Source organism: Anser brachyrhynchus (assembly GCF_964034855.1).
Source record: "Anser brachyrhynchus genome assembly, chromosome: 6".
NCBI lineage: Eukaryota > Metazoa > Chordata > Aves > Anseriformes > Anatidae > Anser > Anser brachyrhynchus.
The window spans coordinates 38962914-38978637 of NC_137700.1; the positions used below are offsets into that span (position 1 = coordinate 38962914).

Sequence of the window (15724 nt, forward strand, 5' to 3'; positions counted from 1 at the left end):
CTGGAAAAAAAAGATGAAAATAAGGAAAAAGCAAAGTTTGGTATATTGCGTTGACAATGTGAGGGTGGTAGGCACCCATAGACACACATTCCAGACATACCTTTACATGACATAGCTGAGGGAAAAACGTGTGCTTCCTAATGCATCATTCAGGCTGTAGGGTCTGAAAAAAACCAGCAAAGGCTCAGTCAGCTAATCTTCTCCTAAAGCTAATACCACGATATTTCACGGCTTTTCTTTTTTTTTTTTTCTTCTTCAGCTGGCTGTGTATGCATAGCTTAACATTAAAAGGCTAAGGTAAATTGTTTTCATCTAGAAATGCCAGCTGCAATAAATCCTTTCTCCTCACAAGTCACGTAATGGGGAGCTTGGCATTTAAAGCCCCGAGCTGCTGACTCACCTTGCCAGCGGGTGTCCCCTTCGTGCCGGCTGCGCTCTCCAGGGACCAGCACCTCCTGCTGCTCTGCCTTCTCCATCTGCGGCCCTGCTGCGTGTCCCCGAGCCCACCGGGTCACTCTCTCTTTCCTGGCCATTTTCTGTAGCCGGACTGTCAGGTTTTGGCTACGGGCTAGAACTGCCTGCGTGTGCCTCTTTTCTTGCTAAATACACTTTTCCTTTTGTGGATTCGTGGGTGGCAGTCACCTGTTGTGGTGCCGCCTGCTTGGAGGGTTACGTGTGTTTCGGACTGCGTTCCCGCTGCCGCCATCCCGCAGCACAGACCAGGCTGGTGCGGGATCGGTGCCCGTCGTATCGGCAGTCACAGACACGCACATCGCCTTGGCACCTGGCTTTTACGTTGTGTGCTTCGAGCCTGGTGTCATCCTGGAAGGCTTCTGGGGTAATTAGTAGTCATAGGCTCACAGAATGGTTTGGGTTGGCAGGGACCTCAAAGCCTGCCCAATTCGAACCCCCTGCCATGGCAGGGACACCTCCCACAGCCCAGGCTGCCCAAAGCCCCATCCAGGCTGGCCTTGGGCACCTCCAGGGATGGGGCAGCCACAGCTTCTCTGGGCAGCCTGGTCCAGGGCCTCACCACCCTCTGAGTGAAGAATTTCTTCCATATATCTTAACTAAACCTCCCCTCTTTTAGTTTACAACCATTACCCCTTGTCCTATCACTACACCCCCTGACAGAGTCCCTCCCCAGCTTCCCCGTAGCCCCATTAGGCACTGGCAGGACCTCGGCAATCACCCCTAGTAATTCCTGGCATCCCCATTACTGGGAATGGTTTGTCAGTGACCCTCTCTGAGGCTTCGCATGAGGCCCTGCTGCCCTCCCAGTGATCTCCGGCTGACCTCCGCTGGCATCCCAGGGGCTATCACGATACTTACAGTTATTTGGGGACCCAAACTGGCACCTACCGCATGCAACTCCTTTCTCCCTCTCGTTATCCGCAGCCTTCCAGAAGCCTTTTGGCTGGATGGCCCAGGTTTGTGGTGCAGGACATACGACACCGCGTGAGTGCATGCCGTGTATATCTACCTTGTGGTATGTGTTGACTTAGCTCCGTGCAGCTCCTCTCCAACACTGCTCTATAACATCGGGAATATTTGCTAATGTGTAATATCCAGCCCTGTCTGTCGTGTTTATTCTGTGGTCGCAGTGGCAGGTAGGATCCAGGCTGTGCCTACAGCAGTGCCTTTGTGCATCTGTACGCCTATAAAAACGCACCCTGCTGTTTGTCCCTGTCCCCAGGTCTCTGCCCACGTCTCTGCAGTCTGAGCCCTTTTACAGCACAGCGCCTCACCCCCAGCAGTCCGGGCTCATATTCTTTCTCCAGGCTGGAAACAAAATGTCCAGCTCCTTTTTCTGAGCCACTCGCGCGGCTTGCCACGCAGCAGCGTGTGAAGGCTTTGTAGTATTCAATGAACTTCCCCTCACCACTCGGGGCGGCGGGGGCATTTCGGTGTTATTTCAAAGCAAAAAGAGTGGGAGGAAGAGACACAAGTTGTGCAGAGCGAGGCTGCACGGCTGGTATCAAGCTCTTGTTTGTGCTTTCTTCTGCTTTACCATTGGAAAGCGAGAATGTGAGGGTGGAGGAAAGAGCTGGTTAGCGGCGACACCTCGGTGCAAGCACGCAACGGCTGCGAGGGGCCGGGCAGAAGGTGATCCGGGCTGTGGTTTAACTGCTAGGTGCGAGCGGCTTGGCCACCGCGAGCCCCACATCGCACAAAGAGCCCCTGGCCCCGGGTTAATGCTATTGCCACCAGGCTTCGACGGAAGTAAATATGCAAAGCATCGAATAACCTGAGGGGGGAGAAGGAGGGTGAAAATTATGGTGCCCGCAGATTGAGCGTGGAGGGTTGTGTGTGCTGGTAATGAGTAATTTAGAACATCTGCAGATCTTTTATTCTTTTTTTTTTTTTTTTTAAGTGTTTTCCATTTCCCTGCTTTGTGGTAGAGCCTTTTTAAAAAGAGCTGAAGGCAATGTTGTAGCCAGCAATAGGTGAAGTTAAAGGCTTGGATGCATTTCATTTAGGTCAGCACTGAGATCCAGCGTGCAAACTCCGAATCCAATTTTTGCCTGAATAATCTCAATTTGCCGAGTCTGTGCACAGAAGGGAGCTCACCCTGCCTCTCCTCCCCCAAAAAACCCTTGAAGAGGGAGAGAGCTGCCGTGCCCCACGTCAGTGTTAGAGGCTGGTCTGCTCTTACCCGCTTCTGTGCCCTGCAGAGGATCCACAGCGGGGTCACCAGCATGGAGGCACCCTCTTTAGCCTGGGCTGTGCTTTGGTGTGCAGGGACCCCAATTTAAGTCCTCCTGCTGACACTTCCACCCCACCAGCCCCACAAGCTCACCAATGTCTGTAGCACTTACAGTATCCTTTTCATTCCAGGAGCATTTTAGGATTTTAGGAAAGCCGTTAAAAATTAAAAAAAAAAATAAAAAAATCCTCTGCTTGCAGAAATAGATCTTCAGATTGTTCTCAGATCCCCCCTGCTTGAGACCTCTTCAATATTCTTTTTTTTTTTTTTTTTTTGGAAGAACCGATCCATAGTAGATATTTGAGCATTTCATTCCTTTGCTGCCATCTTTCAAGTGAGGAAAAATTTCTTCTTCCACGCCCTCAGTTTAACGAGAAGGCTGAGAATAGGTACGTGGGGATTCCAGCTTTATTTATTTTTCCCCGTTAGGAAATGAGTCACTGGTAAGTGACAACACTGTCTCCAATCAGAGGGAGTCAGAGCTCGTGCATGCCAAGGACTCGTCTGCTAATTGCGACTCTCAGCGGCACCGTCTCACAGCCACGCTCTGAGCCTTACGCTGTGGCAGGGGCTGTTCACCAGCTTTTCGGCTTGTCTCGGTTTTCATCCGAGGGCTTTTCACTCCTTGTCGGTGAGGGCACGTGCTGAGAAGCCACGAGCGCTTCCTCACCCCAGTGAGGTGTGGTGGTGTCGCTCGGCAGCGCCAGCATCCCTCCATCGAGCCCAGCGGAGAAACATCTTAAAAAGTCGCATGCATGGCCAGGGATGGCCTTACTGGAAAGCTGGCTGGAAAGCCTTTTCTCTTCCCTGGAAGACTGGGAGTCCTCTGGGCACTGCTTCATGCTGGTGCCACCGACAGCAGGATCTCTACGTCCCGTTAAGTTTAGCGTCGACCTCAAGATGTACCCCAAATGCTGCCTTAAGATGCCAAATATTAAAATTGAATGTCAAAATCAACTTTTTAAAGCTCAGAACCTTTGCCTCAACATTGTGCCCATTTTAGTTATATTAGTGCTCTGATGTGAAGCCATTTGGTCTCCCTTCAGTGCTGAAAATTAATTGTTTTTAAGAGCAGAATGAATGTTATGATAAAAATGTTCCCTTTCTGCATAAAGAAGAAGTTTAACTGGCTCTAATTCCAGGGGAAAGTTGTGTTGGCTTTAAGGGAAAAGAAAAGTAATTACAAATAACCGTGTGTGAAGCCAGATGAGATTGGCCGGATTTTGAGGAAAATGTATCTTAATCCTTTGATCTGACAGTTGCCTGGCAGTCGGAGCAGGAAAAGAAAGTCACTGGGGGGTTTTTCCATCTATGTGAGGTGGGAAATGCACATCCTACTTCAGAGATGGAAAATGAACAAATAAGCCTGCTGGGCGGCGTGACAATCGCACACGCATTCTTTTCTTGAGAAACTGCACATAGCCAGGATATTCTTGGTTTCCGGTGATAGGATTATCGCGGGCTCTGCCTGAACCTCCTCTGGATCTCGCAGGCATGTTTACACAAGCAACACGTTACTAAATTATTAATGTTTTTATTTTGTGTAGCGTGTTCATCACAGCTGTCGCTCCCAGATCTAAACAAAACTGGAGCCCTGCTGTCCTGCTGTGAAAAAAACATGGGAATAAACTGTTTATGACCAAATAGTTTGCAGTCTAAGGCAACATAAAAAAAAATAAAAGGTAGAGGAGATGGATAGGATCTGTTCAAGCATCCATACGTCTGTCCATTATGTGCATGTGTGCATGCTTTGTTTGCATGTAGGAGGGAGAGAGATGCGTTATAAAATGATCTTTTTCCTTTTTTTTTTTCTTTTTTAATTTTGCAATGTCCTTTTCATCCAAAGGATTAAAACTGCAGCAGGACAAGGTGAGACATTGTTCCCTCTTCTTTTCAAACCCAAAGGCATCCCTTACCATTCTTGTTTCAGACCGTAGCTTCTTCCCCCTCCCTCCCCAGCAGGGCACCAGTTGCACCCCCCTGCATTTCCAGATCACGGAGAGCTTCCACTAAAGGACCAACACCCTGCATGACTTGAGGCTGTGTAGCTAATTGCCACCTCCTGAAGCTTTACTTCCTCTTGTAAAGAGCAAGGCTGTGGTCAAGCTGTAAAATAACAGCTCGAACATACACCTCTGCAACTCCTGATGTGCAGAACAGTTGCATATAGAAATACACCTAAGGAAACCACGGGTTTTCAGAAACTGGGGTAATTTATCTGGGATCCTTTCCTACACATCCCAGTTCCACAGCAGCCTAAGCCAGCAGCTCTTTGCCAAACCTGTAGGTGTACGTGGATGTGGATGTTACTTTCTGGCTGCAGTGATACTTCTGCTGATGCAGTGGTTGGAGGTGCTGGGCTGAGGTGGACTCAGAGTGTTAGAGGAAATGGTAGAACACCTCTGTGCAAAAGTAGGGTTCGTGAAGTGAGATACATTAGGACTGTGGTTAGTACCTGATACCTCCTTGCAGGTGGGCACTCCAGAGGCAGAGGGATTTAAATTGCATTTTAAAATGCTTGGTTTTTGTCCCTTTTCTATGTTATAGCTCCCCTGGCTACGTGTGTTTATGCAGAACATAGAAACCTCCAAAGTGCGTGTTAAAAGTCACCCAGGTTAGGGGGCCAGACCATTATTTACATTCTGTAAGCACTTTGTGGCAACTTGTCTTTAGCTGCCCTCCTCTCCCTCCTCCCCAGGTCAGGCAGCCTGGAAGAGCCTTCCTGCTCCCCTGCCTCCAGCCCTTGCCTCTGCCCCGTGATGTCCAAACACCCCCTTCATAACCTGATGGCAGTCCGTCTTAAAACTAGCCCCATTTTTCGTCTTCGCTGCTCTTACTCTCATTGTCCCAGATCCTAAGTGCTTCTCTCCTTTTCCTAACCCAAACATAGCCACAGCCGCTCGGTACCCGTCCGTTCCTGGGTCGGGACCATCCCCTCACTTACACGGTCCCTCCGCTGCCCTCTCGCTCACCCCGCTGACACGCTGAGGCAGACCTCATGTTTTCAAATCCTTCTCCGAGCCGTTCTGGTTTCCCTCAAATGCCCTGCTCTGGCCTAGGAACGGCTTGCTCTCTGCACCGAGCTTGCAAGGCTTCAGGGCTGAGGCTTGTCAGGCTTGCTCAGGCTGAACTTTTTGTGACCTGCCCGCGGCTTTGCTCTACTTGGTTCAGATGTAGCGGCAAGTTTTCTAACGGGCCGCGTGTCTACGGCTAATGCTTTCCTTTTGTTTGTCTCTGTATGATCCCACCACGGCTTTATGACTACCAAAATGACGTAGCGCGGAGAAACGGGGGCCCGGTGTGATAAGAGAAGCCTGGAGAAGCGGGGGCATGGGATGGGGGCTGAGCATACAGGCAGGGGATGGTGAGTGCCAGGACACAGCGCTGGAGACCCCACAGCCATAATCACCTCACCTGTGGTCACATAAAGACAAAACAGGTTTTAGGCATGACCAAGAAATGGTACTGAGCATACGTAACAACCATCTTATATAGTAAATGTGGGTGTCGTATGGAGCTACAGACAAATGAAAGATGAGTAAAGGTCTACAGCCCCCTTAGCAAACAGAAAAAAAGTTCCAGGTGAATCCCTGGGATCTCAGGACCCACAGAGGCCATGAAGGGAGAGCATAATGCCAGGAAGCAGGGTGGAAGCTAAGTGTGTGTGAGCAGCAGCTCTAGCTGTGCTAATATTCATTCTTCTTTTGTAACAATAAAATAGAGCTGGACTAATCATGAGTAAGCTCTTGAGACTTCAGTTATACGAACACTAAACACTTGGCCTTTTGCGTATATATGAATACATACCTATATAAATATATAGTGTGTTCTTCCTCTTTACTGATAAAACTAGATTTTGAGTGTAACAAAATAATCAGTCGTGTGATGTCATCTTTCAAATTGAGGCTTACAGTCTAAACATGATAAAGGTCCGCAGCCCGGTGTCGTGCACATCCCACCTAAATCATTCACACGCCCTCCAGCCTGGCCTTGGCTGCCCTTAGGACCCCTGGATGTGAATACACGTCGGGTCTCAGGCTGGGATTGCGTATGTGACGGCTGTTCGGGGTGCAGTGGAGGAAGCATGAAAACAAAAGACCCTTGAGGGGCTTCCAAAGGGGCCCTGGGACGGATCTGGGGAACTCGCCGTGCTAAGGCAAGCGAACTTTGCCAACGCTCCTTTTCCCCCGGCAGGAGCTAGGTGAGGGCTGAAGTTTTCCCTGCTTGTAGTGATCAGAACAAAAGCCAGTATAGTCTGTCGGTAGGTGAGAGCGAGGCGATCTGCTTTTGCCTTCATGCAACATGGATTAAATATTGCCCACATAGCAAAGCCCTCCGGGGGCTTGCCTGTCCAGAGGGCAGGTGGCACGCAGGAGGTGAGGGAGCTCTGTCGATGTTTTGGAAGCACACACAGCCATCGAAAATGTGTCTATTGTGAAATCCCAATCAGCCCCAGGCTTGCTCCCCATGGCTGCTGCTGTGGGTCAGACCCTGGCTGTCCTCACCTCCCCGCGAAACCTTGCGCTGCTTTATGGAAAGCGGCACAGCCCGGGAGGCAGGCGGTGATGCTCGTCCCACAGACCAGGGCTTCCAAGCTGTGGGAGGCTCGGGTTCTGCTTGGGATGTGCTTGTGGAGAGGTTTAGTGCCTGTCCCTGAGGTGTGGCGTCAGGGGAAGGAAACCTTTAACCTGTGCCTCTTCTTCGTAATGGAGAAGCCTGAGCTTGTACCTCGGTAAATGAAGAAGAGTGATTGCAAATCGAGGTCACTTTGGAGCTCATGTGAAATGGGCACATTTTTCTAATTCCTTCTCTAATGAATTTTGTGTGGAGATGGTTACAGTCGTGAGTGAGAGGGGGAAGATGCTGTCTCGTACACTTGCTCCTGGGGAGATGGCATCCTCTGAGGCAGCAGAACAGAACGTACCGGACTTGACCACAGTCCTGGCACTCTGCGGGTGAGCAGGTCAGGTAGGAGCTGGTTTCCTTTCAGGTCAGTTAAAGGGTCCCTTTGGCTTCAGTACAGTCATCTCACGTCTTCAAAGCATGCCTCAGTGCTGAGAGCAGCCTGATGCTCATCTTCAGAGACAATCTGAAGTGCCTGAGCAAGGCGGCTGGGCAGAGCTGTAGCCGCGGATCTCCCCAGCGTTCGCTTCCTCCCACTCCTTCACTGAGCAGAAGAGGGAAGCTCCCACAGGGGTCTGTGGGGCAAAATCATTGCCCAGGGCTTTGCAGGAGAGAAAGTCATATCTATCCCTCATGCATATTCTTAAAATTCCCCGAGGTCCTTGCTTGCCCAGGTTTTGTCCTAGATGGCCATAACATTTCAATGTTTGATTTTATGTTTGGTTTTTATGACTTCTGCCAGGCATTGAGGTGACTTGTCTTCACTTTCTGTGTTGAACAGTGGCAGGAAATAGAAATTCTTGTACCTTGGGCTTCAAAAAGCCCTTTTAAGCAGGAGGAGAACCTGGGCTACGTTTAACATATTTCATCTACAAGAAATGCTTTTAAGTGATGACTGCATTAAAAATATTTCCTAAAAATGCATTAGAGAGCAGTGGATATTTATCAACAAATAAAACTGCAAATGAAAGAGGCAGCTTGTTCGAGGCTTATCTCTGAAAATTACTGAAGCATTTACAGAATGGTTTTGTCAGGTGATTTACATATTCATGAGCTGTAATTTCTCCAGTTGCTGTATTTAGTTGATAATGCCTCTTTTTAATACTGTAATTAAAAAATTTCGATCTAGGTTATACTCCAATTGTTTGCTCAGGTACACCCAAACAATTGGCGTTTTGTTTACTTGTTGTTGCAAATACAGCTCTTACACGTTAAAATGTCAGTTGTAAGAAAAAAATTCACAACTGACAAATTTCTTAAAGGACATTCGAGGTAGGCAGGCTCTCGACACTGTGGTATGAGAATCCCACAGATACTTTTTTGCTCAGACAAACCTAGGGTCTGCCGTTCTTAAGAGACGGCATCCTTGCAGTATCCCATGAGGATCTGTCAGCACCAGTTCCAGATAAGAGGCACATGGCTTGTCCAAATGGTGCCACACAGTCCAAGGTGGGAACTTTGTGGAACTTTGTATATCTGGCTACTCACTCAGAAAACGAGTCTCCCTTGCCCCTGGTTCGTGATGGCAGACAGCTAGGAGCGCTTGTGAATGATTGCAGATCCGTGTCTGTTCTCACAAAACCCGGTGAGGAAAATAGAGGCACTAAAGTTTAATGGAGCAGGAGGTAGGTGCCTATAAATCTATTTTAAAGGAAAATTTTTTAAGGTTGCTCAAAGCTGTTAGAGAAACTGTAAATATCTTTTAGAAGTGCAGAAAGCAACCTCTGAAGATGTAGAGAATTTGAAAAAATGGATATAGAGAGCTGAAATTAATCATGAAAGTTGATGCAGAAAGAGTAGCGCATGGCTGTGCAACACAGCCCACCCTTCACCTTGCATGAAGACAAACACAGCCCAACCACAAGCCCTTTGCAAGACCTCCAACATGCTTTTGAACTGGAAAAGAGCAGAACAATCAAGTACAGGCTGCGGCTGCTAGGACAGAAAAGGGAAGGACAGAGGAGGAGATGAATGGGGATGCAAAAGACATCTGAGAGCAGCGAGGCAGCAGGCCGGTTGCTTGCAGCAAATCCCAGAACCACCAGCAGAGTCCATCCATTCTTCTTTTGCCTTGAAGCAATGAAGATTGGTGTCTTTGTGTGAGGGAAAGGAGAGAAGTTTCTTCTGCGATCCATTCTGCAAATGCCCCTGTCTAGCAATTGAGTACACCCATGTTCAGGACTGCAGGAACCTGCAATGTGTGTCTGTCTGGGGCACAGAAACCCCGTTCCATTGGCAGCATTGAGTGAGGCAAATGAGATTCCAATTGGAACAAATACTGAAAGCTGTGAAATTTCCCATGGGCACAAGCTGTGCATTTCTTTTCAGAAAAGGTTTCTAATCCCTTGCATTTTGTCATTGGTTAGTATTTCAGTGAAATATTTTGATGAGACTGAGATATTTAGCTTTCCACCTGGATCAGCTGATGTTCTGTTATACGACTATAATAATGGGGCAAGCTAAGTGATGAAGCTAAGGTGATACATCCTGACCTTATCAAGTCGCAGTATTACAGGCCAGTCAAGTCGGAATTGTTTTGATCATTTTATTGAAAATGTTGACAAAATGTGTACCTTCTCAAGGAACACTTGGGTTTAATGGAAACATCATTTCCCAGCGGGAAAATGTGCCCTCAAACAAAATGTCAACAGCTGCTGGGCTGGAGAACATGATAGTGGACAGTGGGAGGGGAGGAAAGGAAGGCACATATGCCATTGATACACACATACACTGTTGATGAAATCAATTTCAATTTACTCAAGTTATTCTAGCGTCACTTTCAATTACATATGCCAAGTAGAAAACTACAGCATCCAGCTGTGGGAATCAACAAGACAATTGCGCAGCAGTCATGAAAAGAACAGTCAGCAGAGAAATGATTTGCATTTGCTTTTCTTGACAGCTGATATTTTCCTGATAAATTGCTGCCCTTTGTTGTTGTAGCTGCTCTGAAGAATCAACCCACTTAAGGGGGTGGTAGCTTTGCCCGCATTCCTGGCTTTGCATCGGCTGGCACAGGTTGGGGATGAAAAGAGGAGGCTGGGACAGGAGGAGGAGGTAGAAGACTGTGTAGTAGAGGTAAAGTTGGCATTGTAATTAAAGACCTGCTGTAGAAAGGGTGCTGCTCCAATGGTGGTGTCGTCTAGAGCTGTGAGTGCTTAGGGTCGCAGTTTGCTGTTCAGAATCGGTGGATCCGGGGGCAGGTGGATGGTAGGAAAGAGAATTTCGTGGCTTGACATAAGCTGATGACTGTCAAAACAAATGGGCCTGTGAGGCTGCAGGCTGCTGAGAGACACAGATGAGCTATAAAGTTAGTCGTCTTTTTCCTATGGAGCGTGGGTTTGTGCCAGTGAGAGAAAAGGACAAGAGAGACAGTCAAAGCAATTCCCATTTAAAACTCCAACCCACATCTGTGGCTATGCCATGGGATTTCTCTCCTTAGTTATGCCCAGGAAGGAGGATGGAGAGGGAAACATTGGCAGCAGGATGTGCGAAAGGTGCCCATATCAAATATGCAAAATTGTTCCCCCAGGATTTCCCTTCAAAGGGGTCATATTGTTGTTAAATGGCTTGTTAAATAGGATTTAAATGGCTTGTTAAATGGGGTCTCCAGCTGGGTGGCTGTTAGTGGGTAGACCGGTCCAATTATTCTGGATTTGACCTCTTCCTGCAGCAGTCCTGCCCTGTCTAATGCTGGTATTTCAGCAAAATTCACTTTTGCAAGAATGTTATTCTAGCCTAGGATCTGGGCCAGGCCTTTATTTCTGTTAATTACAGATCAGTCATTCTTTTTCTTTTCTAAATGTTGAAAAAATGCGTTTTATGTGCAAGAATGCCTGATAAGTGATACACCCACAGGAACATTATATTTTTCTAACATCCGCCTCTGTGTTCTTTCTCTAATTTCCCTGCCACTGTCTTTGTAGAGGATCTGTCTCCTCTCCCTAGCGCTGTTCCCTGCCTTTTAGATGTTTTCTTTCTCGTCAGCCACCCTTAATTCCTACCACTGGCACATCACAGATTATTGCCTTCTAGTACTTTATCAGTTGTGAATGTGTGAATGTGAATTTTCTCTTTATTTTAGTCATTCTGTGAAAATCTTCTCTAGAGGCTTAACTGTAAAACTTCCCTTGTTACCGCGTGAGTGGGCTCAGGAAGTGTGGTGGTCCTGGTGAGACCGGAGCAGTGCCAAGAGTAGCACAACAGGAGCACCACAGGTACCATCTAGCCTGTTTCAGCAGCGAATCCTATTCTTAAAGCCCCTTTGGAGTTTTTTCTGCGTAGTGCCTTCATGATGTCTCTTGTTTATTTCAAAATAACACCAAGGCTGAGCCCCTCAGCCATTTTAATAAAGCTTTTAAGAGCGCTGAAGTTAACGCCTGGATTTTCTAAATTACACTGAGACAATAGCAGGAGGCTCCATGCATTAAAACAATGGTCTGACAGTCTGAGCTGGATTTATACTGGTGAAGTTGTGTGTCAGCACTGGTGGCCCTGACTCATCCAGTCCCCTTAAGGATAATCTTGGAGGCTTTGGGCAACATTTTCAAAGTGCCTCCGTAGGCAGAGAGCCCGCATCCCCTCATTGTCAGTGCGATTTAAAACCTCAAAGTGCCAAAGTCAGTATGCACAATGACTGTACTACGTAAGTCACGGTGTATGAAGTGCTTGTTGCCCTTTCTCTGTGACTGTGCATTATGGTGCGTGGGCTCTCCCAGAGTGTGTGCATTTGGTTCAGGAATGTGATGCTGAAATCTAAGCAAGCATTGAAGAAGGCCTGGTAGGAAAAAGGTTTCTTTTGTCTGGGAGCTGTTCCTCCTGCCGTATAGCTTCATGGGGACCAGCAGCCAAGCCGTTTCCTTGACGTGCTGAACCTGCCAGCACAAGCTGAGCTGGTTTAATGCAGCGCAAAGCCCCCTTGATGGAAACAGATCAGGAGGGAACTGGGGCACTAGATGCAGATTTTCACACTTCTACTGCTTGTGTTGAAGCATAGGTTTGTTTCTTAGGCTTGCCAAACCAGCAGAAGTGTTGTTTCCTCCCCAGGAAGTCTGCTGAGGAACAAGCTAACGGCTCATCTTCAGTCTTGTATCTAGTATCTTTTGTGTAACAACAGCATTTCCATTCAAAATACCCCCCTGTAACCTCTGTGGGGGAACCTCATCGGCCTGTGTGCCAAGACACCTGGGTGTTTAGCAGCTCTAGCTGGTCCTTCTTCGCTCTGCCTGCTCCACTTCTTCATAACAAGCCCACAACCTCACCAGAGAAGTACAGTTCACTTGCATTCATCCTGCCTGCCACTTCAGGCCTGAGACTTTATTGTTTCTTTGTGTTCCGTGTTTGAAAACCATCTTTTTCCAGCTGCATTTTAGCCCGGAAGGTCTCACAACCCGTCGCTCCTGGGGACGGTGCCGCTGGGAGGAAGGGCCGCCGCAGGGCTGCCTGAGCTGCGCAGTCATGGCCTACTGGGCGCGTCTGGCCCGGGGCAGGCCGTGAGCCAGCTCCTGACCCGGCACCTCGCCACGGCAGCAGATGGGCCACAGCAAAGGCTGCCAAAAAATGACAGATGAACGTGAAATCTATTTTCTGGAGAAAGAACTCACACCTGGGGCTAGAAGCACGGCTGTCCTTCTTGGCTGTTTGTGGCTGTGACGAAGGAGTCACTGCCCACCACACACCTGATTGAACTTAGCCATTGCCCAGCAGTGACAGTACTAGTCACTTTTTTCCCTCTTGGTTTATCTGGGTTGCAGAAGGGTGCTCTAGTAAATTCTTCACAGGGCTCTGTGAGTTTTCTGTGGGAAGTCTTGCATCTGGCTGGAGTGAGCTGCTGTGGCCTGAGCACGGTGTGAAGAGATCAACAGAGCGTGGAAAACTCCCGAGAGCTTCTGGGAGGGGACGGGACACTACTGCCTCACATCAGGTGTGAACAGAGCCCTAAAGAGCTTTGGGCTTCTCTATTGTCTGTATGTGGTACCCATGACTCATAGCTGATGACAGGCCGGGGATAACTGGCAGTTGGCCGAGGTGATAGCAGCACCAGCGATGAATACGATGCATAGAATCATCTCCAGAGTCAATAACAAGTCAGATCACACAAGTCCTTGAAATAGCCTTCCTTGGTTTTGTGTTAGGGCATTCAGGAGAGTCTCAGCCAAGGGTAGATTATGGAAACTTAGAAACTTCCTCACTTGACTGACCAACACCCTGCCTATGGGATATGAAGAGCTCTCTATGGGACACAGGATGCTAATAAAGGATGAACAAGAAGTTAATGGGAGTATAATTATGTGGGCCTGCAGGGTTTCACGTACACACGCTATGAGAAGAGTATTTGTGTGGCTAGGGAAAGGTATCAGAAAGCTTTAGACATACATTGCTGCACTGGTTCTTTAGGCCTTCCCCCCTGAAGCAAGGCTGAAGGATGTGGAAGGGGCAGTGCCATCTGGAAAGCAAGCCCTTGGACAAGGAGTAACTGGTAATCCATCTTTTGCTTTGAGCTGTGCTTTCCAGCAAAGTAGGCACCTCAACTGTACTGTTTCCCTTTGCCTTTTTGAGCACTGAACTCGCGGACAGGCTGCAGCGATGCCATCCCAATGGCTGTGTCCCTTTCTTGGTGGTATTTGAAGTGCCACAATTGTTAGGGTGTCCTGGACAAGGTGGGTTATGAGAATGCTTGGAAATACCCAATACATGTGTATTTGATTCTGTAGAGAGACACATCTTGAAGTACTATAAATCTCACTTTCTGAGACAGCAATTTCTTGGCTGCACAACGCTGCACTTCTCTCTTTGATTTATGGCAGCAGTAGAGAATGATTCTTAATTTAAACATCTGGTTTCAGAAAGCCTGAAAAATTCATGTGATTAACAGAAAGGTTTTTCTTGATCAATGTCCACTAGCCCCTGAGCAGTGTTCGGGTGGCCAGCTCTGCCGTTTGAAGCTTGCTGTTCTTCATAGTGGTCTTTGCTCTGCAACAGGCATGTCTCATGTCACTGCTCAGGGTGTTGTGAGAAGCTGGGGCCCCTCCAGCCCTACAGGGAATGTCCTACACTGTCCTGTGATGCAGAAATGAGAGAACCAGAATTCAAAAAGTATAACCTGGTGAATCAAGTTACTTGACTATGTGACTTTCTAAATTTCCAAGGAACCCATTTGACACCACATCCTTCTATCACGGTCTGCATCTGTCATGTTCGTGGCAATGCTGACAAACGGGATCTCACCTACAGCTGAGTTTTTTCTTAAAGGAGGAGGATGTGCAGAATGGTACAAAGAGGATTCAAAGCTTCCCCTCCCTGGATCTACTTAGTGTAGGGCCAACCCTATGGAAGAAGAACACAGGCTGCTCTACTAAGACATGCTGGAGCAGCTGAGGTGCAAGGAGAGAGAGAGGTAAGGAGATGACGATGTGCTGCTGTGAAGGCTCTGTGCCCTCCTAAGCTGGCCGTATGTGAGCTAGATTTTTCCACTATGAGGCAAGCCAGCGTTTGGGCAGCCCTGTTCCGGTGCAGCGGTACACAGCCTGCCCTGCTTCAGGGGATGGTCTGGCCCTGAATTTTGAAATGTTAAAAACATTCCTCTTTTACTTCTGTCACTGTTCAATATTATGGGGAAAGATGTTATCACAGCTAATCCGTGCGGTGTCTGTGGAATTTCTTGGCCTGTGAGGATTTATATTACATTCATGTATTCCATGAATTGGGCACAGGTTTTGCTTCCGACAGCAGCAGTTTTTTCAAGGGCATCCCAATAAGATGAAAGTGTGGTCACTGACAGAAACCGCAGTGTCAGACTACGGGCTTGAGGATGTTTTGGATGGCTCTGTATTTTAATTCTTGATTTCCCCTGGCACCTAGACAACCAGCAATTTATGTGAAATCCTAAGGGGAGAAAAAAAAAAAAAAGAGAGAGAACTGAAGGAAATGCCTTAATTTAATTGATCGGAATATTTTGGAAATTCATATGTGCCTTTTGAAAAAGGTAATTAGAAAACAGAAAAAATACTGCATAAAATCATACTGAAGCTTTAGTATCATATTTTTCCTCATTTTTCAGCCTTCCAAACATATTTCAATATGCTGAGAAGAATAAATCAATACTTGCATTTGGAAAAAAATAATACTTAAGAATACTCAACCTGTGGAATTCCCTGCTGCAGCTTTTTGGAAGGGAGTCTTTTTTTTTTTTTTTCTCTTTTTTTTTTTTCTCTTTTTTTTTTTTTTCTCTTTTTTTTTTTTTTCAGGGAGATTGTGAAAAACCTTGGTAATATTGCAGTCTACAAAGTTTGTAGTTTTGCATAGGAAGAGCAGGAAAATGCAATAGCCTACTTTAGGATATGGTTGGTCATTTGTCTCTTCTCCAGCTTCATATTAAACACTTCAGTAGGTTTC

General features: G+C 47.4%; 1 protein-coding gene and 1 long non-coding RNA gene across 6 annotated transcripts in view; one reads left to right on the plus strand and one right to left on the minus strand.

The window, feature by feature from the left end:
- Window positions 1–15724, plus strand: part of GRK5 (G protein-coupled receptor kinase 5) — a 175432-nt gene that overhangs the window by 37447 nt on the left and 122261 nt on the right. The gene's annotated exons all lie outside the window — the stretch shown is intronic.
- Window positions 1–15724, minus strand: part of LOC308197252 — a 61933-nt gene that overhangs the window by 23144 nt on the left and 23065 nt on the right. Inside the window, exon 1 of the long non-coding RNA XR_013952694.1 lies at window positions 101–15724. This exon is cut by the window's right edge and continues 23065 nt beyond it. This is a non-coding gene — a long non-coding RNA (uncharacterized lncRNA). The remainder of the gene's footprint in view (window positions 1–100) is intronic.